The following is a 24,829-nucleotide window of genomic DNA, read 5'->3' as shown; positions in this document are numbered from 1 at the left end:
TGCTTCATCAACAAGAATACAGAAACATTTATCTCCAATTTATTCACGAATCATTTGTCGCACTTTATTGGCCATAATATACAAAATCTCTTTCTGAATTTTTGGAGCAATATATTGGGCATTTTTTTTAGCATTCTCAAGTACAACTTCATCAATTTTTGTACTCATTTTTGCAAAAGCCTTCACTAGTTCAATAAAATTCCCACTATTAGATGAAGATAAATATTCATCATTACCTCTAATGGCAAACCTTGAAGTGCTAGCCAGCGAACAAGTACAATTGAGGTCCTCAAATGCAAACGATTTTTCTACTTTTCCTCTTTAGATTAGGCATGCATAACTTTGTCGATATGTTGTGTGACGTCACGAATTTTAAACATTTACTAAAATAGTTGCGGAAAACTGGAGGGGAAATGTTTCAAAATTTTAAACAATGCAGGGGATGTGTCACACTAAAACAAAATGAAATTCAAAATCTAATAATAAAAATATAATTTCGTGAGTCCATCACGCACAAAATATTTGAAACACAGATGCAATCCTACAGTCAAAACGAATTAAAATACGACACGTCAAAACCTACTAGTAACATTTAAATAGGATGATAAAATGTGAGTTACAATAAACAAACTACGTACATAAAATATATTTGAAAATAATCGACGAATCCTCACAACAATATCGAACTAAAATAAACATTAAAAATATTAAATACTTGAAATCCTTAAAACCTTTCAATAAAAAATGACAATAAAATAATCAAATCCTGAATCTTTAAAAACTGAACATGTCTAAAAGTAGCGGCTGCGGATTCCCACGTCTAAATAATAATAATAATAATAATAATAATAATAATAATAATAATAATAATAATAATAATAAAATAAACATGTTTGAGTACGCGTACACAATAATAGCAATAATAATAATAATAATAATAATAATAATAAAGTGAAAATTTTGAATTGCAAAGTGAAGACGCTGCCCGATGGCGGCGTCTAGCGGCAAGTTCTACACCAAGGATGATGATGGAGTTTCTCTGGCCCCTTTGTTGTTCATGAACCTAGACAAGGTTCACTCGGAGACTTGGAAAGTATCCTTTAATACGTAAAAATATATAATATATGACTACTTTCTGTTTATATTTTATATAAATATGCATGTGAACATCTACTAATTAAGGTACGTAGTGCATTTCCAATACCTATTGGATATAACAGGAAGTCAACTCATAAGTGCTTACGGTGGATGCTCGAATATTACCATACCAAATTAAATCAATTATATATATGCATATAAATATTAATCATTAAGAATTGTTTGGATTTATATATATATATATATATATATATATATATAAGTACCAACTGAAAGATACAATTCTGGAGGGAGGAGTTGTTGCTTTCGACAAAGCACATAAGATGAACATGTTCGAGTACGCGCACACAGATCCTAAATATAATAAGGTTTTTAATAGTGCCATGTCTAAGGATGATTTTTCGGTATACCTTACTAAAAATATTGGTATAAGAAAAATTCAAACCGATACCGATAGTAAAATTTCGAAACTTTGGTACGAAAAAATCCATATTGATATCGTATAGATACCGAAAAAAATTCGGTATAATGAAAAAATGTCTGTATATCGAAAAAATTTCGGTACGATATACCAAAATTCCGATATTTCGGTACGGTATGTCAGCCCTAGCCATGTCCAATTCTTCGACGATTTTGATGAAAGAAATAGTTGAGAAGTATGAGGGATTCAAAGGTCTGGGTACTTTGGTGGATGTGGGAGGTGGAATCGGGGTTTCACTGCACATGATCCTATCCAAGAATCCAATTATAAAGGAAATTAATTTTGATTTGCCACATGTTATTCAAAACGCACCATCTTATATATATATATATGTGTGTGTGTGTGTATTTTTATAAAGTGAATGGGAAGTAGATGGTTGATTGACGTAAAACTTGAGTAATTGGCCGGCTTTTTTTCATATATTCAGGCGTGGAGCACATTGGTGGAGACATGTTCATTCGTGTTCCCAAAGGAGATGCCATTTTCATGAAGGTAATTAAGTTGTTTTTATTCACGTTTTATTGTTATGTGTACATAGAGTACTCTTACATAAAAGGTTACAGACTCTATTTAATTAAAAAAGTATCTCAATTAAAAAACTCTTTTAAAATTTCTTGCTTTTCGACCTACAATTGTTTGTCTTGTTCAAATTTTTTTAATGAAATTATTATTATTTTATTTTAGTATTTATTTTGCAGTTTTAGGGGTATTAAAATTGAACACGACCCGAGTCGAACAAAAAAATATCGTATTAGAGTTGAGGTTTTTTAGTTCGGATCAAGTCCGGTTGGACCCAAAATTTGACCCAAAAATATTAATCGGGTTGGGTTAGAGATCTGGGTCAACCCGAAATGACCCAATTTTTTTTAAACTCATGATTTATAGAATTTAAAAATGTTGACTATATTTTTATATATATTATATATTTGAAAGAAAAATATTATATATTGTATCATATATTTTCATCATATAATAATTTGTAAAATTTTGATTTTAAAAATAATTTTTTATTTTGTTTAATAATTATGTTTTAAATTTTTAAAATTAAAATTTCATAATTAAATGATATATAAGAGAGACTTTGTTATTATGTATTTAAATCATAATATATTGATTATTACAATGTGTATTTAATTATTTTGTTTAAAAAAGCAAAAATCAAAAATAAAATCGGGTTGGTTTGGGTTGATTGGATTAGTCGGGTTCAGGCTGGTTTGATTTGGTTATTTTCAGATTTATTTGGATTCGGGTTGAGAAATTTTTTGGCAATATATTCCTTGCCATCAACACAATCCAAACTCATCCGATCCACCCAAATTGATACCCCTATTCAGTTTCACAAGATTTACGTTGAGATAATTATACATCATGAGAATTTTTTTACTTTTTGAATGATATTTATGATTTTAGTTTAATATTTTTTTCTCGAATATTTTTTTCCATACTTCGCCAATCAAACTGAGTTATTTGAAAACAATAGAATTCAATGTATATATATATATATATACCATTGTATGCAATCACTGAAAGATCACAATATTTTTTATCAAATATTTTAAAAAAAATTATAATTTACTGTTTTCAAATAACTCAACTTGATCGGTCAAGTACGGAAAAAATTTTTGAGGAAAAAATATTAAATTAGAATTATAAATATTATTGAAATTTTATAGCATATAATTAAGATTCTCAACATGAATCTTTTAAAATGTACAATAAAATAATAAAAAGTTTAAAAAAAGTTTTTTTCTTATAACATTTTTTTAACAAGACAAACAATTGTAGTTTAAAAAAAACTATTTTTAAAAAAGTTTTTGGATAATTTCTTGATTTAATATAACGTGTAACTCTCTATATAACATTTTATGTATATATGTCATTATCCTAAAAATTAAAACAGCACACCTTGATGCTATATGTTGGTGAAGTCTTTTCATAATTTTGAAAATGTCCTTTAACAATTAAATTTTATATTTTACAAACCTCCTTTGTCCCCGTACTTATTTCTACTTTGCTCACAAGCCCTTTCTTCTCTTCTGAAGCGAAGTGCACTGGTGGGAGATTTCAAAGGATTAAGATGTGCTAGAGATGCCTCGGTGATTTCTCATCTTTTCTTTGCCGATGATACTTTATTGTTTGGGCACTCTGATCGCGATACAAGTATTATCATTCGGAACATTTTACGAATTTATGAATATGCTTCGGGACAGTGTATCAATCTTCACAAATCATGCATCACTTTTAGTCCCAATACTTCTAATGACATGAAGAATACTATTTTCTCTTGTTTAAATATGCACCGTAATGAATCTTTTGATGTCTATCTCGGACTTCCGTCTTTTACGGGGCATAGTAAACAACGGATGTTTGATGCCCTTAGAGAAAAAGTTTGGCGTAAGCTTCAGGGTTGGAAAAGCAAATTGTTCTCGGCTGGAGGAAGGGAGGTTTTGATTAAAGCTGTGGTACAAGCTATCCCTTCTTACACCATGAGTATTTTCAAGATACCAGCAGTTCTATGCAAGAGGATTAAGACAATGATAACCAAATTTTGGTGGGGGGCAAAGGGGGATGAAAAGAAGATTCATTGGAGGAAATGGAATTTGCTGTGTCGTCACAAGGCTCAAGGTGGGTTGGGTTTCCGGGATTTAATTTCTTTCAATCAGTCATTATTGGCTAAACAGGCTTGGCGCCTTCTTACCAATCCCAACTCTCTTGCGAGCAAGTTATTTGAAAAGAAATATTACCCAAATGGAACAATCCTACAAGCAACACTCGGACATAACCCCTCTTTTACTTGGAGGAGTATTCTTTGGGGTAGAAATCTTTTTCAGCGTGGAGTGAGATGGAGAATTGCGAAGGGCTCTAAGGTTTCCGTGTTAAACGAGCCTTGGTTGTTAAGACCGAGATCTTTCAAGCCTATAACAACCGCTAACCAGAATATATTGCACCTTAATGTAGGAGATTTGATGACGAATGGAGGTGAATGGGACTGGACTAAGGTGGCTAATTCGCTTTGGGAGGTGGATCAGGAGGAGGTATTACTAATTCCAATTGATAGAGAGGAAGGGGCTGATAAAATAATTTGGCACTATACTAAAAATGGTGAGTACACGGTCAAATCGGGCTACCAATTAGCTATGACGTGCGAGGAAGGCACAAGCCTTGGGATGAATTGTGGTCTTACAAACAGTCTTTGCAAGATGTGGAGAATGAAGATTCCTAACAAGGTAAAAATTCATATTTGGCATCTTATTTTCAATGCTTTACCAGTACATCTCAATCTTCATAGAAGAGGTATAAAAGTGGAAGTAAGTTGTCCAAGATGTGGCTCAATATCGGAAGATATCATTCATGTTTTTTGGTATTTCAAATTTGCTAGACAAGTTTGTAAGTTGACTGAGTTTTGGCCTTCACTGAGCGTCTTTATGGGGAGAGATTTTGCAGATCTATTTCACTGGATATTTGAACAAGAACAACATTAAAAGTTGAAAAAGTTTTTGTTAATATGTTGGGGCTTGTGGTTAAATCGTAATCGCTTGATCTTTGAAGGAATCTCCCAATCGCCTACAAATATCATAGCCCGAGCTTCGAGCATCGGTGAGGCGTTTAATTCCACTCCGCATAATTATCAGCCGATGGTTAGCCGAATTAAAAGGATGGTTTCCTGGAAGCCGCCGCCTGTGGGTGAATTGAAAATTAATGTCGATGCAGCAGTTCTTCAATCTTCTGAACACTTTGGGATTGGCATTGTTGGGAGAGATGCGAATGGGCACACATTAATCGCGGAGGGTAGAATAATCAAAGGCAAATTCACTCCTCTTATTGCTGAACTCATGGCAATTAGAGAAGGAATTTTGAAGGCCATGAGTACTGGTTGGACGAACTGGACAATAGAGTCGGATGCTCTAGCTGCTGTGAAGGTTGTCTACAAGGAGGAACCATTCTCGATGGAGGAACCTATTGCCAGGCACATTAGATTACTTTGCTCTTACAATCACAGAAAATGGGTGCAACACAGTCCAAGAACATCGAACAAAGTGGCAGACTTTTAGCTCGATTGTGTTTATTATCTTGGAACAACTTGGCTTTTGAGAATGCAATTCTTTTGTGTATCTCATCTGTTGTAAAAATGGACTTGAGAAACTTTTGAATGAAAGTTTTTTCTGGCTCAAAAAAAATCCTATATCAAAGTTTAATATCTTATTTTAAATATTTTGGTATGCCGGTGAAACCTACTATTTTATTTTATACCTGTGTGTGTGTGTTTGTATATAAACAAGAGGTTTTTCCCTTGCAGGGAAGAGCAAAACTTAGTTCTAATATACATTTTTTTTCCGAAGGTTCTAAAATAGAATTTAGGTATATATAATTAGTAATTACTCAAAAAATTCACAAATTGAAGGCGGATTACATACCATAACGATATTGGCTTAAAAAATTCAAAGTCGAAACTCTATGTCATCAAAGGCATTTATTGGCCTATCACCATTTTCTGCCTCCTAAATTATTTAAAACTGTTCAAAAATATTACTATTAGAATAAAATATATTTTATTCAATACATAAATTATATTAACAAAATATTCACATTCCACCAGATTTATAAAACGCAAGTTTTCCATTATATCTTATGATTATTTTTTAAAAAATGAAAAAAAAATTGCATAAAAATATTGAATTTCTTTTTGTTATCATATATTTTTATCCACAGTGGATCCTTCATGACTGGAGCGACACACATTGCATAAAAATATTGAAGAGATATCACGAAACAATTCTCAATAATGAAAAAATAGTGTTGTGGAGCGTGTCTTTCCAGAGAACCCAAACGATGGGCGGCTTAAATGTAATTTCCAAATTGATTTGGTTATGCTAGCGTGTACTCCCGGTGGGAAGGAGAGGACAGAAAAGGAATTTCATGCATTGGCAAAGCAAGCTGGATTCAAAGAATCTCGAACAGTTTGTTGTGCTCCCCCGCTCTGCACTTTGGAGTTTTAAAAATAAATAGATATATTAATATTATATAAATAAATAAATATGTAATATTGGTAAACATAATTTCCGTTCTAAAATAAAACTTTGTATTTTCTGTTGCTCTTGAATCTCACTTACGAACATGAAACGCTAATATTGTGTTGTATGTCATTGTGAATGAAGATCCAAAAGCTATAATTGATATATTATGGCTGCATATTTACTTTTGCCATTTCAAACCACTTCATTTATATTGTTCCAAATACTTCACATTATCATCGCTACAACAAGTGCTTTCTGTTAAAGAATCCATTTGATAAGACAAAATCTTAGTTTTTGTGCTAACACAAAAGTGTTTTTACTAGAACAAGTTCAAGCAGACCAGATGAAATGCTGAACAAAACCAAGAACGCATTCAATCTTTATTAAATTGGTCTTATAAGCATTTGATCTCTAACTAAAATGATAAGATATCTCTTATTATATTAGTAATTTTATTGAACCAAACATTCTGCTGAACAGAACTAGGATCCTTCTAGATCGATCTTCATTTCCAGATTAGTTCACACAACCAGATCAGTTCAGAAAATCCAGACTAGATCAATTATTACAATCGAACTTCATTCCTACCTTCATTTAAGATTGATCTAGGTTTTTGAAAAAAAAAAAACATAGAGAATAAAGACGTTATTCCTATATCTAGCTACATTACAATTGCCTCGTACAATCTGTATTATATTTGGAAATAAGATAAAGACACATGGTGCATTTTGGTGCATTGTCGACTATTTGTGGAACATATTCTCATCGGTTAGATTTTTAAACATTGGACATTCTCTCCTATAAATACTTGAAGATGTACGCAGTAGCAGCTCCTTGAACTTTTGAATCATCAAGCAAACAAGTGTTCCTTAAGCTATTACAAACTTCACTCAAGCAAAGAACCAGATCGAATACTTCGAGCTACTATCACGCGCTTATTGATATATCAGATCAAATTCAGCCATCAAATTGTGATACACTGTCAAGCTTCAAAGATAAAAAAAAATAGCATTTATTTTTTTTGTAACTATATCAGAAAGTGTTCTGATTTTGAGATTGTATTGCTAGGAGTTTTAGTCAATGGATAATTGGATTGGATTTTTGCAAAGTATTATATAAATCAAATTCTTCTAGTGAAAATATTTTTGAAAACAGAAAAAGAGGAGACGTAGAAGTTTTAGTTTCAAACTTCCATAAAAAAAATCTTTTGTGGCCTTTAATTTTATTTATTGTCACTTTCAGTCTGCCTAAGTTTCGAGTGTAATTTAGTGCGCGAGAGTATTTTCTTCTAACCAGATCAGTTCTCACAAGCAAATTTTTAACAATCGAGTTCGTAATCAACTCAGTTAATGAAAAACAAGTTTTTGAAAAAAATTTAAAGTATGTATTCTCATATCTAGCAACATTACAATTTCCTTGTGAGATCTGTATTATATTTGAAAAGAAGACAAAGACACATGCATAGTGCATTCTAGTGCATGGTCACTATTTGTGGAAAATATTTTCACCAGCTAGATTTTAAACATTGGACATTCTTTCTTATAAATATTTGAAGATGTAACGTCCTCTATTTTCTTAACTTAAAATAATAAATAATTAAATTCTATGAGTATTTTTTTAATAAATAATATATTATAATAATAATAAACGGGGTAGGAAATAACGTGAATAAATAAAACTACGTTTTAAAAATAACTGGCATAAATCCAGTAACTTTACTCAACCAAAATATTCAAATACTGCGTAAGCTAAATAAATCTCCCAATACATATATGAAAATAATCTGACAGTCAGGAAAAGTAACTGGTGAGATGCTTTTCCTTATGACTCAACTTCCATTCTCTGATCAGATGCGAGGCCATAAAAAAAGTTTTGGAAACAAACACCTTCTGCAAATCTGTTGAAAGGATTTAAGGGTGATGATGGGCTCGATTGCTGCATGTGGATGAAGGATATATATAATTTGACTGAATCTGAATTTGAGGAATTCGCTATGCATGGTTGGGTAGTTTGGAAGGCTGGGCAGCTCTAATGTGGAATTAAAAAGTAAGAAAGAGACGCAATGGGTACCGCCAACTGAGCACATGCTCAAAGTGAATGTTGATGCAAGCATGGACGTGAATCTTAATCGGTTTAGTGTGGGTGGCATCATACGAGACTGGAAAGGAGACTCCTACTAGCGTTTGGTAAACAAATTAATCAACCGTTCTCGGTGGTTCATGGTGAACTTCTGACTATCTTAGAAGGTTTCAAGCTCATGTATGAAAAGAGATTCAGAATGTTCAGGTGGCTTTGGATTTTTTTTATTGACGGTGCATGCAGTCATGGCTGATCAGGACGATCTGGGCTACCAGGGTATGTAAGCTGCAGAGATCATAAAAAGGTTGCAAGAAACTTCAATCTCTAATATTCTTCTTGTTCGACGCACGACGAATTCTATAGCTCATAATATTGTTGTTTTTTCTTCTTCCTCCCAATTATCATTTGTTCGGATGAATGAAGAGTTTCTCTCGTGGTTGTTTAGACTTGTAATAAACAAGTACAGTCAATAAAATCACAAGTTTTTGCCTAAAAAACAATACATAAACTGTTCTTAAAACCATCTGTGGAAGCTGCATGGTCATGATCTGCGCTGCCACACGCTGACCACCTCTCGTCAGACAGCACCACCTTACTCCTCATCACCTGCAACGATAAAGTATAGGGAGCCTAACGGCTCAACAAAAAATATCTGGTAGTAACAAAAATATGTAAAAAAACACTATAACATTAAATTGCACTTTAAACATCATCTTTCACTTCTTAAACCTTTTAAAACAATCAAGCATACACACACAAGAACATATTCCTCAACCGTTCCTTTAAACATTCAAACCTCACATCAAACACATCGCAAAGAAGACTTAGACATTCTTGTGACATGTGGCTCAGAAACTTTCTTCTGCTTTATAAATGGTCGCTTGATCAAGCTTATACAAGGATATCTAGGTTTGGAGGGGCAATATAACCCGAAGACCTTATCCAATACTCCGTCACGTGGAGGGGTATTATGACCCGAACGTCTTATCCAACACTCCGTCAACCTCATGTGGCGGGGCATTATGACCCGAAGGCTTATCCAACATGCTGTCAACCTCTGTCGTAACTTTACCACAAGTCATAAAATATTTTTCCTCGCTTCTTTATCTCAATTATCAATTCAAGAACACACACACAACAAATAATACACACACTCACACGTACATATACCAAAACACACACACACACACACAAATTAAACACACACTCACACACTAAAAATCGAACACACACACACACACAAACCAAAACAAAGCAAAACCGACCCGAATACGGACTCGAATATGCCAAGAATATGGATCACACACACACTAAACTTACACGGTACACACTAACTCATACACACACATATTCATGCATCCACATACACTCGCATACACTCATACATGCACACACACACACACATCATGCACACACAGTACACACACAAATACATGTACTGTTCACATATACGTACTGTAGTGACCCGAGACGTGATCACCTACTAATCAGAACTTAAGCATGCAATTAATCAATAAAATAATCTTAATCAGGGTAACTGCAAAATCTTAAAATAAATAGTACCAGGTATGCAAAACCTAGTTGTCAACCCTGATATCCAGCCTTGGTCACCACCTAACCTCCCTGATCGGAGAACTACCTGCAACTTCCAGCCAATAGAAAAACAACCGAAAGTGAGCCTAACATGCTCAGTATGAGAGTATGATTATACGGTATTATACGTGCATGTATGCAAGTGAAACTAGGTATCAAGACTCTCAGGCCAAAAACAATATCAATAGACCGGGCCCAGGGTACATAGCACGCTGCGCCATCGCCTCAGGAGGTGGCTCATATACCCAGTGGATAATGGTGACCTGATACTAGTACATTTGTCCAACCATCATGGTGACCTGATACAAGACTTACGTATCCAACCATCCACAAATCGTAGGGTGAGCGCCCTATTACAGGTTACCTCTAAGGTAAAAATCTCAATAGGCATATGAATGCAACATACATTCATGATATGTTGTATCATATAAATCATGCAATCACATAATATATGCAAACACATAATACATGCATACTCATTTGGATATCTCGAATAAATACTTCCATACCTTTATAAGGCAGGTCCTAGAAACTCTCATCTAGATCCAAGTCTACCATGCAGCACTACAACATAAATACCATGCATTACCTAGCATGCCAAACATAACCTACTAGGATCTAAAAGCCTTAAATAAACTATAGTCTACTCCCTATTTACTATATGGAATCAAAGTCATACCTTCATCCGTCGTCAGCCCGCTGATATTGTATGCCTCAGAGCCTGGACATAGCCTAGCTATGACCCCTGGACGCCTCCTCAGAGCTCCGCCGTCTGGCCGCTACTACGGACATTGTTCTCTATAAAAAAATACTAATTCCAACTCCAACTCTTAAAGAAAGTGTCCCAAAGCCCTTAAAATAAAGGCATGACGGCAGAGGAGATGAAATTTTTGCATTTCAAAAGTGAGCCCTCGGACCCCTATTAATAGGCCGAGTTCGGATCGTCCGAACCCCTCTTTGGATGGTCCTATCCTTGCATGAAGTCCACGTTGCATGCAGACCAAGTTTGGACGGTCCGATCCCTTCTTCGGATCGTTCGATACCACTCGACCAAAATACCTGTAAAAATCCTTTTGACAACTGTCCTGGGGGAGTTCGGACCGTCCGTTCGATCTCACCACCTCCTGAACCAAAACAGAGCCTCCGAAGTCCCTTGGGTTTGGACCCTTCGAACCCTATTTTGGATCTTCCAAACTTCCCAAGCCCAAATAAGCCCAATAAGAATTTTTCGGGCAATCTGGACCCAATTCCTTGGTCTGTTAGGTCTTATTAAAATCCCTTAATCATGTTAAATCTAAACATTATTAGCAACTTAATCTTGTAAAATGGGACTGAGCTGCTACTACATTCTCCCCCTACTTAAGATATTTCATCCTCGAACAATCTTAAGTATTGAATGCAGTTATCACTGAATAAACATCCTTTATTCAGGATGAATATTTTACAAGATACTACTGAAATACAACATTTTCCAAGCAATTCTTGATAATCTGTACGCATACTGTTCTCACGTTCCCAAATGGCTTCTTCAGTACCTTGATACAACCACTGAATTTGTAACGCCCCAAATTTATCTTAATTGACTTTATTTGAGATAATCGGAGATTACAGAGTTCAAGAGCCAACTTGATTTTGATCAGGGTCTATTTTGGAAATTTCAGGGACTAAAACGCAATTTTAGAATTTAATAGATATTTATACTTGGGATTGACTTCTTTTCTTCATTTCCTTCCCCTCCAAGCCGTCTCCCTCCATTAGAGCCGACTCCAAGTTTTCTTAAGCTTCCAGATTTCACCCCGAGCTCGATCTGTCCATTGGAATTTAATTCTGAAGGCAGATTAGCGATCACGGCAGCGAGAGCTCCGTTATATCGTAAGTATTTCCCCGATCAGATTTGTTCTATTTTTCGGATTTTGTTAGAATCGATTGAGTTGCGATTATGTTGTTCTTGGCAGAGTTCTGATCGTTTATTCTCAGTCGGTTTTGAATTAGGAAGTCGTTCGGAATTGTTAGGAGTTTTGGAAGTTTATTCTAAAATTGAGTTTTGAGATTTGTTGGGTTTGAACCTTTATTGTGGTTTTAGCATTGATATGAGTTGTTTGAGATGCTGTACTGCTGTCTTTATTTCCGGTTTGATCAGTTATAGTCGTTATGCCGCCAGTTTGAGTTTTGGAATATCAATTGTTTATATTGATGAGATTTTGGATTTAGGAGTTGGAATTGAGTTTGAATGGTTTTAATTGGATGGATTGACTTTGGAATTATTTTATATCTCCTTTCAGATTCAGTTGCAGATCGTGGAGTCCTGAATTGGCAGAATTCGAATCGTTGAAAAAGTGATCAAGGTTTGGTATCGAGGTTACTCTTTTCCTTGACTTGTATTGAGTGATGTTTTGATTGAGCCTTTTGTGCTTGTAGCTTGTTCGGATTGTAGCTACGCCAATCAAATAAGAGGTAAAGATAACTTTGGAATGGAATAGGACGATTAACTCGAATCCGGATTGATTCGAGTGTCCTAGGGAATATCACATACTTTCATGCTACTTGAAGTTTATGTAGTTTGTTGTTTGATTTGCATTTGCATTCATATTGAGCCAATTACCTTTGTTTTGCGGGCAAGAGAGGCCCAGAGGAATTAGATGTTCTGTGGACTATAGTTGAGTGACATTGGTTAGCAGATTTTTTTACCAATTGTCGAGAAACACTCCCTATAGATGCCCAGAGTCTAGAGGAGTAAAATATGCACCGTCCACCTCGATCGAAAGAGTCGGTGTGTTGGTGATATTTTGTCCTCGGGATCCCAAAAAGAGAAGAGAACCTGTACCTTGTGATTATCCAGACTTGATAATCCTGGTTTAAAGACATGCATTGCATTTTATGCATTTGATTTGGAGTTATTGACATGCTATTGGAATTCTTGTTTGGTAGTTTCATATATCATGTTTGATATATTATTTGATATGCATGTTTTGTCTTTTTTACTGGGAATTGTATTCTCACCGGATTTATCCGGCTGTTGTCTTGTATTTGTATGTGTGCTTGGCAATAGGTGGGGCAGGACCGAGTCAGAGATCGCATGGCTAGGTGGTCGAGTTGATAGAGTGAGGTCTTGTTGTTGTAGAAGTCGAATATGTAATCAAACTTAGATTGTATTCGAACTTGTATTGTATTGTATTGAATTGAATAAGCTAGACTTAAGAATGTTCTATTAGTTTGAGATTTTATAACTCTAGAACTACCTTGTAATGTAATATGCATGTTGGAAATGTTGATGCATGTGTTAGATTGAAGATTAAATGGTGTTTGAATTGTTGAAAGTCTGCCCTGTTTCTGTTTTTTTTCTGGGCAGAGGGCGCGCTCGATCTCACGAGTTCGCAGGATCGAGCGCGGCCCTCATATTTGTTGAGGAAGAGACCTTGCAGAATTTGTGCGCTCGATCCCATGAGTTCATAGGATCGAGCGCAGCACCTAAGTTTTTTCGGCAGTGTTTAAGGCATGGATGGTGCGCTCGATCGCACGAGTTCATGCGATCGAGCGCAGCCCTTATTTAAAAAAAATTTCTTTTCTTTTAATCTTGTATGCTTTATTATTGTTTATCTCGAGATTAGATGATTAGAATCGAGGTCTCACAGAATTAGAACAAGAGAAATAATTATTTGTTGCGTGAACTATATCTCATGTCATTGTCCAATAATTCAATTAGACCAATAAACTCTAGAGATATCTCTTTGGTAAACCAACTGTACCAATCCTTGGTTGAATAAATTCTGGTCTTATCACTTGTCGCTCCCCAACTTTTTCCCAGAACAGTGGAGTATAAGTCCTAAGAACACGCTTGAAACATGTCTTCAAGAGTACTAATCGTGCGTTTTAACTGCCCGTCAGTATCTAGGTGATGTGTTGTACTCAAGCTAAGAGTAGTACCCATAGAGCGCTAAAGACTCCCCCAGATATTGAAAGTAATCCTGGGGTCTCGATCACTGGCAATGCTCACAGGCACCCCGTGAAATTGAACAATCTCCTGGATGTACAACTGTGCCATCCTGACAAAACTGTAGTCCGGGTTATATGGAATGAATGTGCAAACTTGGTGGTCGGTCCACCACAACCCAGATAGCATCACAATTTCTCGAGGTCACCAGTAAATGGGTCACTAAGGCCATTGTGATCAACTCCCATTTCCACTCAGTAATAGGTAAACTGTGAAGCAATCCTCCATGTCGTCAGTGTTCTGCCTTGACCTGCTGATACACCAAACATCTAGAGACATACTGATACACACTTTTCTTCATTCCTTTCCACCAGAACCTTGTATGCAGATCCTTGTATACCGAAAGGATTCTCATACTTAATTACTAACACTTGTCATAACACCTGTGACAATGTCGTTGTTTACAATTTTTGATTTCTTGAACCCTTCAAGTTCTTTTCTTGGAAATATCAATATTTATTCTGTTGACTCAAAAGTCTATTAGTACAATCCCTAGTACAAATATAATGACATCTATCTCATAACTTGATATAACACCTGAAAAATAAGAATAGTGATTATCCTGCCACGGATAATAATAATTCCTTATAAAATTCTGACTTGTGACACAAGATGAACAAAACTGTTTCATATCACTTTGGAAAAGTCCTTAAATCAAAACAATCTAGCTAACCCCTGACTCGATCTCATCGAATCAGATATATCAATGGCCTAACTCATCCAATAGATATCTCAGAAAATCAGTGACAACAATCCTGCTAGACCTGGTAACTTAATCTCAGCTGCTGTCCATTTTCCATGTCTAAACACTTGATGCTATCCTGTTAGTAACCATAAAAATTCAAACACTTTCTAGATCAATTTCTGACAATATAATCCCAGAATTATTGCATAAAAGTTTCTGAGAACTGAATATCTGAGTATTGTACCCATCCTATCAGTTCCTTATCATCAAGTGATGAAAAATTTCAATTGTTCCTTCTACAAGAACATTTTCCTCCCCCATTACGAGGTTACAACATCTGTATCTATCACAGATAATTTTTTAGAAGTAAAAACTTCTTATCAACTCTCCTTAAACAGAAGGAAATCCAAAAGTTGAACTAGCATGTTCCTTGGAAACAACTATTTCCATCTCTGAATGCCTCAGACAAATAGTCACAAATAATCACTAGGCACAAAACTTGCACCAACTTAACTGGCCATTTCAAAGAAGACATGAACACCTAAGTGCTCAAATTTCACTATCCAAGTGAATTCTAATACTGACGAATCCATACTGTAACTTAGCAGGTAAATGACATCTGTCATTCACTAACTATATCAATCATCTGATAGATCTCAAATTCTTTTAATGTAAAATATTCCTAGTCGGGAAACACTTATCCATCACTGTTCTGACAAAAAAAATCAAATATCTTTTCAAAGTTATTAAACTGACACTAAATTATACTTTAACGTAACTGTTGCAATGATTTCTAGACTGAGAAAATTTTTCACCCCTTTCTGAAGTACAAAATACTTCCAGAATATCATTGGAAATGCACTCCTCCATGTCTATCATTGATCATATTTGCTTGATAACCCATCAATTAATTTCCAATTCTTACAGGGATACTTACCTAAGTAAACTCATCACTTAGAATTCCTTGTTCATATAGTAATCAAGACCCTGATCACTAGTTATACTTCTGATAGAATCATATAATACTTGGTAAATCCTCCTGGTTCTCCCCCAGTATCACGTGCGAGAACTATCCGTCCATAATATTCACTTGTCAAGGAATCATTTCCAAGATTATTCTGTCCACGGAAACCAAATTCTGTATCTCTGATGAAGTCAGATGATATTTAATTAAATCCATGTGCACTAACCCAGCACCAAGAATAATTCCAGAAGACTCAAATAAATCCTGAATATTCTCCTGATAGTTATACCCATTGCTATGACTGTGCATACAACGAGACTGAGGTAAGTCTTCCTATAATGCCAAACTGGAACAAAAAAATCCTTCCAGAGTACACAAGCATAAGGTCGCACTTACTATACCATCTCAGAATCCGACAGTCATCAGCATTTTGGCATAACTCATCCCTGAGTTTATGATATTATGCAACATTCTTATCTGGACCAAAATCACTGGTCAAGGAAAATTCTCTTACAGATGCACAATTCAAATCCCGAGTCTGCAAACATTTGACAGTTAAATCCTGTTGAATATAAATTCAACTAAACTCTAGAATTAAATCCTCGAAATCCCAAATCAAAGACTTAAACTTATCTGCTCAGAACGATTATTTGTCAAGGAAAAATCTATTCCAAGACTGTTCTAACAACAGGACATCTGTATCTCTAACAGATGATAACTAAACCTTGATACCACTCCTGGTATCTATTCAATTCAAAGTTATACCTTGTTGTGACTGTTGCCAAATATACAGACTGAGTAGCCTTCCATATATATACGCTGGAGCACAAAGGCCTCCAAATAACCTCTGAAGTATGAAAACTTCCAGAGCAATACCAACTAAGGGTCGCGCTCCCTCACGTATAGTCCTGATCACAGTCCACAACTCTTGGTATTAATTAGCCTGACATTCTAATGAAAATCCATCATCACAAGGCAACAACCTAAAGAGGTCAAAAACAACCAACTGTTCTAAAGAAATCCGCCTAGAACAAACACCCATGCCCCCTGATGAATCACATCATCTCAGGCAAACAATTGGTTTACTATAATATTCTAGGTAAAACATCTACAACTATTCCTCTAAAACATGCAAAATTATCAAATATACATTTGAACAAATGATCAATCTTTTATTCAATAAAACCAAGATAATCTCAAAGATTACAATACTTGAACCACCAATCCAGGCTCTAATAAAATCTTTATTACAACCCCATGTAATACAAAACTTAATCAAAATATTACACTGAAAGATGTACATTTAATAACCAAAAGCTTTAATACATCTGATTCAACTGCTTACAACTGAAATACTATTTACAATAAAACCCAAAACAATATTTAAACTCCTGCGAAAAACATTCATTCCGACTACATATTTTGAACGTGGAGTTTCCGTCTGCTACTCATGTCAGCATACCTCTTTTATCACAAGCTCTAAAAGATTAAATCTTTCTAATCTACCGGATCCTTCCAATATTGTTGGGTTCCTTATCTGGTAGATGAGACAAGATTTTTTCGTCAATCTCTCCAACTACTAGTGGAGAGTCTTCTGGGGTGGCTTTCTTGGTCGACGCATAATGGATGACTACATGTCACATATTCCGTTCAACCCTGAGAAGTTCCTGGCATTGAAAATTGGATATTCTCTTCCAGCTCCATCCTGCTGGGATCCACATAATACGAACCTCTGCTGCCAACCTTGGAAATGACGATCTTGGAAAAGCCTAGACATCTTGCTATTCCAAATCCTGATACTGCTATTGTCATTGTATCCAACTTGTAATCCTACAAAGGATAACCCAATATCAATACTATGTCCCAAAGAATCTTATCACATGCTCTGATACCATAAATGTAGTGATCCGAGACGTGATCACCTACTAATCAGAACTTAAGCATGCAATTAATCAATAAAATAATCTTAATCAAAGTAACTGCGAAATCTTAAAATAAATAGTACTAGGTAAGCAAAATCTAGTGGTCAACCTTGCTATCCAGCCTTGGTCACCACCTAACCTCCCTGATTCCGGGAGAACTACCTGCAACTGCCCCATGGAATAGGGCATCCAGCCAACAGAAAAACAACCAAAAGCTAGCCTAACATGCTCAGTATGAGAGTATGAGTATTCGGTATTATACGTGCATGTTTGAAAGTGAAACTAGGTACCAAGACTCTCTTGTCAAGAAACAAGCTCAATAGACCGGGCCTAGGGTATATAGAACGTTGCGCAGTCACCTCAGGAGGTGGATCATATACCCAGTGGATAATGGTGACTAATACTAGTACATGTGTCCAACCATCACAGTGACTGACACAAAACTTACGTTTCCAACCATCCATAACTCGTAGGGTGAGCGCCCTACTACAAGTTACCTCTAAGGTAAAAGGATCAATAGGCATATGAATGCAACATACAGTCATGATATGTTGTATCATATAAATCATGCAATCAGATAATACATGCAAACACATAATATATGCATACTCATCTGGATATCTCGAATAAATACTTCCGTACCTTTATAAGTCAGATCCTAAAAACTCTCATCTAGATCCAAGCCTATCATGCAGCACTACAACATAAATACCATGCATTACCTAGCATGCCAAACATCACCTACTAAGCTCTAAAAGTTTTAAATAAACTATAGCCTACTCCCTATTTAATATAGGGAATCAAAGTCATATCTTCATATGTCGTCAGCTCACTGATGTCAAATGCCCCAGAGCCTGGGCATAGCCTAGCTACGACCCCTGGATGCCTCGCCAGAGCTCCGCCGCCTGGCCGCTACTACGGACACTGTCTGCTATAAAAAAAATACTAATTCCAACTCCAACTCTTAAAGAAAGAGTCTCAAAGCCCTTAAAATAAAAGCATGACGGGAGAGGAGATGAACTTTTTGCATTTCAAAAGTGAGCCCTCGGACCCCTATTTATAGGCCGAGTTTGGATCGTCCGAACCCCTCTTAGGACGGTCCGATCCTTGCATGATGTCCACGTTGCATGCATGCCAAGTTCGAACGGTCCGATCCCCTCTTCGGATCCTTCGATCCCACTTGATCGAAACACCTGTAAAAATCCTTTTGATAACTGTCCTAGGGGAGTTCGGACCGTCCGATCCCAAGATCGGATTGTCCGATCTCACCACCCCCCAAACCATAACAGAGCCTTCGAAGTCCCTTGGGTTCGGACCCTCCGAACTGCCCGAGCCCAAATAAGACCAATAAGCAGTTTTTGGGCAATCTGGACCCAATTCCTTGGTCCGTTAGATCTTATTAAAATCCCTTAATCATGTTAAATATAAACATGATTAGCAACTTAATCTTGTAAAATGGGACCAGGCTACTACAACATGCGTAGGATTAGTCATGTACCTCCAAAGCATCGAAACATGGAACACATTATGCATTGCAGAAAGATGGGGTGGTAAAGCCAATCTATAGGGTTTTTTTTGTATTTAATTTAAAAAAAATTTTAAATTTCAAAAATAATTTGAAATAGAGAGAGTTACAAAAATACCTCAAAACGTTCTTGCAAACAGCGGACCCTGAAAAAAAAATGTAGGGTCCGCTATTAAAGAGAGCGAACGCTGCAAATTGCAGCGTCCGCTCATGCTGGCAGCGGACGCTGCCAGCATATACATGGGGACTTGCGTTTGCAAGTCCCCAGGTACACCTTTTTTTTTTATATATATTTGTTTTTTAATTAATTAATTATATAATTAATAATTATTTGTAAAATTATATTTAATAATTTAGTAGTATGATCATTTTTTCTTTCAAAATTCTAAATTTTGAATTTGATAATCTTTGAAAAATTATTAAAGAAACAAAACATAAAATTTACGGTAAAAAAAATTTTATTGATTAAATAAATTTACGATTTAACTTAATTTTGGTCAGTTGAGTTATATATTTATTTTAATCATTTGGATTTGTGGAGATCCCTTGTTTAAGTGGATAAATCTAGAGTAGTTAATTCAAATCTATTTAAACCGAACTGATGCAAAAATGCTATTACAAAATTTCTCAATCCGAAACAAAATCATATCGAAAATTAGAATTAAAATTTATGGTTAACAAATTCAATTGATTAAATAAATTTTTTTGTGATCAGTTATCAACATATTTTGATAAATTTATTTTAATATAAAATTTATTATTTTGATAAATTTATTTTATATTATATTTTTTAATATAAATTTTATTTTTTTATTAAAAATTAAAAATTGGTTAGCGGAGTTATTGAATTATTTTTAATTAAAAAAATAAAATTTTAAATTTATATTAAAAAAATGATATAAAATATATTTATCAAAAAAATAAAATTTATATTAAAATAAATTTATCAAAATATGTTGATAACTGATCACAAAAAAAATTATTTAATCAATTGAATTTGCCGAAACAAAATCATCTCGAATATTGTGAACTCGAACTACTGGAATATATCCAAATTAATTCTCTATGTCTATTAATAAGAATTTGCAGAGATCCAAACGAATTAAAATAAGTCAATAACTCTGCTAACCAATTTTTAATAAAAAAAATAAAATTTATATTAAAAAATATGATATAAAATAAATTTATCAAAATAATAAATTTTATATTAAAATAAATTTATCAAAATATGTTGATAACTGATCACAAAAAAATTTATTTAATCAATTGAATTTGTTAACCATAAATTTTAATTCTAATTTTCGAGATGATTTTGTTTCGGATTGAGAAATTTTGTAATAGCATTTTTGCATCAGTTCGGTTTAAATAGATTTGAATTAACTACTCTAGATTTATCAACTTAAACGAGAGATCTCCACAAATCCAAATGATTAAAATAAATATATAACTCAACTGACCAAAATTTAAGTTAAATCGTAAATTTATTTAATCAATTTAATTTTTTTAACCGTAAATTTTATGTTTTGTTTCTTTAATAATTTTTCAGACCGATTATCAAATTCGAAATTTAAAATTTTGAAAAAAAAATGATCATACTACTAAATTATTAAATATAATTTTACAAAATATTATTAATTATATAATTAATTAATTAAAAACAAATAAAAAAAAAAGAAAGAAAGGTGTACCTGGGGACTTGCGTTTTTGCAAGTCCCCATGTACATGCGCTGCCAGCATGAGCAGACGCTGCAATTTGCAGCGTCCGCTCTCTTTAATAGCGGACCCTGCATTTTTTTTTTTGCAGGGTCCGCTGTTTGCAAGAACGTTTTGAGGTATTTTTGTAACTCTCCCTATTTCAAATTATTTTTGAAATTTAATTTTTTTTTTAAATTAAATATAAAAAAAAAACCCCCAATCTATAGGCTAAAGTCCCCACTCGCTCTAGAATCTCAAATGGTCTGATGAAACGAGGGCTCAGCTTCACTTTCTTCCCGAATATCATCACTCCTTTCATCGGAGCCACCTTCAAAAAAATGTGATCACCCACTACAAACTCTTAATCGCGTCTGCGCCTATTTGCATAACTCTTCTGGAGACTCTGAGTGGTCCTCATACGTTGGCGAATCTGAACTAACACCTCAGCAGTCTGCCTCATGATCTCTGGTCCCATCTCAACTCTCTCTCCAACATCATCATAGTAAATCGGAGTCCTGCACTTCCTCCCATACAAGGCTTCATAGGGAGCCATCTGAATAAAATCCTGATAGTTGTTATTATATGTGAACTCGATCAGTGGCAACTTCACATCCCATCTCCCTCAAAAATCCAACACACACGCCCTCAGCAAGTCCTCCAATGTTTATATTACTCTCTCCGACTGACTGTCTGTCTGTGAGTGAAAAGATGTGCTGAATTTCATCCTAGTACCCAACGCATGATGCATTATTCTCCAAAAACCGAACGTGAAACATGGATCCCTATCAAAAAAAGATCAACACTGAGATACCATGCAACCTAAAAATCTCCTTCAGGTACAGTTTGACGTACTTAATCATGCTGTAGGTCATCTTAATTGGCATGAATTGGGCTGATTTGGTAAGACGATCCACTATCACCCATATAGAGTTGAAACCTTGCACTATCCTCGAAAATCCCACAATAAAATCCATGCTGATATGCTCTCATTTCCACTCCGGGATAATAAGTGGCTTCAACATCCCAGCTGGTCTCTGGTGCTCTGCCTTCACCTGCTGACACGTGAGACACTAACTCACAAATCTAAAAATATCATGCTTCATACCTGGCCATCAGTACAAACGCTGCAAATCCTTGTACATCTTCGTACTCCCTGGATGGATGGAATACAGAGATTGGTGGGCTTTGGTCAGAACCTCCTGTCTCAGTGTGTCATCAGTTGGAACCCAAAGTCTGCCTCGATATCATACGATACCATCCTCTACTGTGTACAGATCACTGCCCCTCTCCATGGCTCTCTATCTTCATTTGATTAGCTGCTCATCATACTGTTGTCCCTCACGTATTTTGTCTCTCAAGGTCGACTGTAATTCAAGGTTGCCAACTTAACCGATACTTCTCGAGTCACAAACACCAAGTCGAACCTTTGCATCTCCATCAACAACTGTCTCTGGACTGTCAATTGTTCCAACCCTGTTGAATTCCTGCTCAGTGCATCAGCCACCACCATGGCCTTCCCTGGATGATAGTTAATCATACAGACGTAGTCTGTCACTAACTCCAATTAGCGACGTTGCCTCATGTTCAGCTTTTTTGCGTGAAAAAAAAATACTCGAGGCTCTTGTGATCTATGAAGATCTCACATCTCTCGCCATAAAGGTAGTGCCTCCAGATCTTCAGTGCAAAGACTACTGCTACTAACTCCAAATCGTGAGTACGATAGTTTTTTTCCATGTCTTTAACTGCCTGGAGGAGTAGGCAATTACTTTCCCATCCTGCATCAGCACTACTCCCAAACCTGACGTAAAAACATAAGTGTAAAACACATAGCCTCCTTGCCCAGATGGCATCGCTAAAACTGGAGCCTCGATCAAGGCTTGCTTCAGCCCCTCAAAACCCTCTTGGCAATCCGAACTCCACACGTACTTGACCCCTTTCCTCATCAAAGATGTCAAAGGTAGGGCCATATTCGAAAATCCCTTGATGAATTGTCTGTAGTATCCTGCCAATCCCAAGAAATTGCATATCTCGCTGACAGTCTTAGGCACTGGCTAAGTCCTCACTGATTTCACCTTAGCTGGGTCCACCTCGACTCCTTATTAGGAGATAATATGCCCCAAGAACGCCACCTTCTCTAGCCAGAAGTCATACTTACTGAATTTGGAAAACAACTGTCTTTCCTTCAAAATCTGCAACACTGTCCTCAGATGCATGACATGCTCCTCTCGACTCTTAGAATATATTAAGATGTCGTCAATGAAAACAATCACGAACTGATCCAAGTATTGTTGGAATACTCGGTTCATCATGCCCACGAATAGTGAAGGATCATTCGTCAGTCCAAACGGCATAACCATGAACTCTTAGTGGCCATAGCGAGTTCTAAAAGCTGTCTTATGAATGTATGCCCCTCTAATCTTCAACTGATGGTACCCCGAAGGAAGATCTATCTTTGAGAACAATTTTGTCCCTTGAAGCTGGTCGAACAAGTCTCAATCCTTGGAAACAGGTATTTATTCTTCACTATCAACTTGTTCAGCTCCCTGTAAACGATGCACAACCGCAAACTGCTATCTTTTTTCTTCACGAATAGCACTGGAGCGCCCCAAGGTGATGAACTAGGGTATATGAATCCTTTTTCTAGCAACTCCTGAATCTGGTCTTTCAATTCCTTCATCTCTGTAGGTGCTACTCTGTAAGGAGCCTTAGACATTGGTACTGCACCCAGTACTAGATCAATGGAGAACTCGATCTCTCTGTCTGGTGATAGTCCAAAAATATCTTCAGGAAACACTTCTGAAAACTCATTAACCACTGCAATATTTAATAAATTTTGTCCTTTCAAAGAAGCCACTCATCGAATCTTTATGTCTCCCTGCGCTGCCTGAAATGAAATTTGACCTCCATGTCCCTACGTGAACGTCCTCTACCTGCCATCTGTCTCATACAGTCCAACAGACCACCATGACCAAACACACATGACACCTCAATGCAAAAGCAAATAACTTTACTGAACAAACATATTCTATTTTTACCTCAATAAATAAATCATCAAAACCTCATAACAATTAAGATAACTTGAAAACTTACAAACTTGCGGTGAATCTGAACAAATTTGGTGTGGTGAGAGTGGCACAAATCCCCGAGACCATGTTCAGATATCAAGTTGTAACGTCCTCTATTTTCTTAACTTAAAATAAAAAATAACTAAATTTGTTGACTATTTTTTTAATAAATAATAATAATAATAATAATAATAATAATAATAATAATAATAATAATAATAATAATAATAATAATAATAATAATAATAATAATAATAATAATAATAATAATAATAAACGGGATAAGGAATAACATGAATAAATAAAACTATGTTTTAAAAATAACTGACAGAAATCAAGTAACTTTACTCAACCAAAATATTCAAATACTGCATATGCTAAATAAATCTCCCAACGTATATATGAAAATAATCTGGCAGTCAGGAAAAATAACTAGCATATAATAATAAATATACTATTCAATCCTCAACAACTTTAAAAAAATGCATAAAAAGTTCTTAAAAACATTTGCGAAAACTGCATGGTCATGATTTGTGCCGCCATACGCCCTCCACCTCTCGTCAGATAGCATCGCCTTACTCCTCATCACTTGCATCGATAAAGTCTAATGATCCTAATGGCACATCAAGAAATATCTGGAAGTAACAAAAATATGTAACTCTATAACTTTAAATTGTACTTTTAACATCTTCTTTCAGTTCTTAAAATTTTTAAAA

General features: G+C 35.3%; 1 pseudogene; it reads left to right on the top strand.

Annotated features, from left to right (window-relative positions):
- Positions 1-988: 988 nt before the first annotated feature.
- LOC140861736 (caffeic acid 3-O-methyltransferase 2-like) lies at positions 989-6,576 on the top strand (annotated as a pseudogene).
- The last annotated feature ends 18,253 nt before the right edge of the window (positions 6,577-24,829 follow it).

Source organism: Henckelia pumila, chromosome 4 (genome assembly GCF_033568475.1).
Source record: "Henckelia pumila isolate YLH828 chromosome 4, ASM3356847v2, whole genome shotgun sequence".
NCBI classification, from domain to species: Eukaryota; Viridiplantae; Streptophyta; class Magnoliopsida; order Lamiales; family Gesneriaceae; genus Henckelia; species Henckelia pumila.
This window is presented reverse-complemented; position numbering and strand designations above follow the sequence as displayed.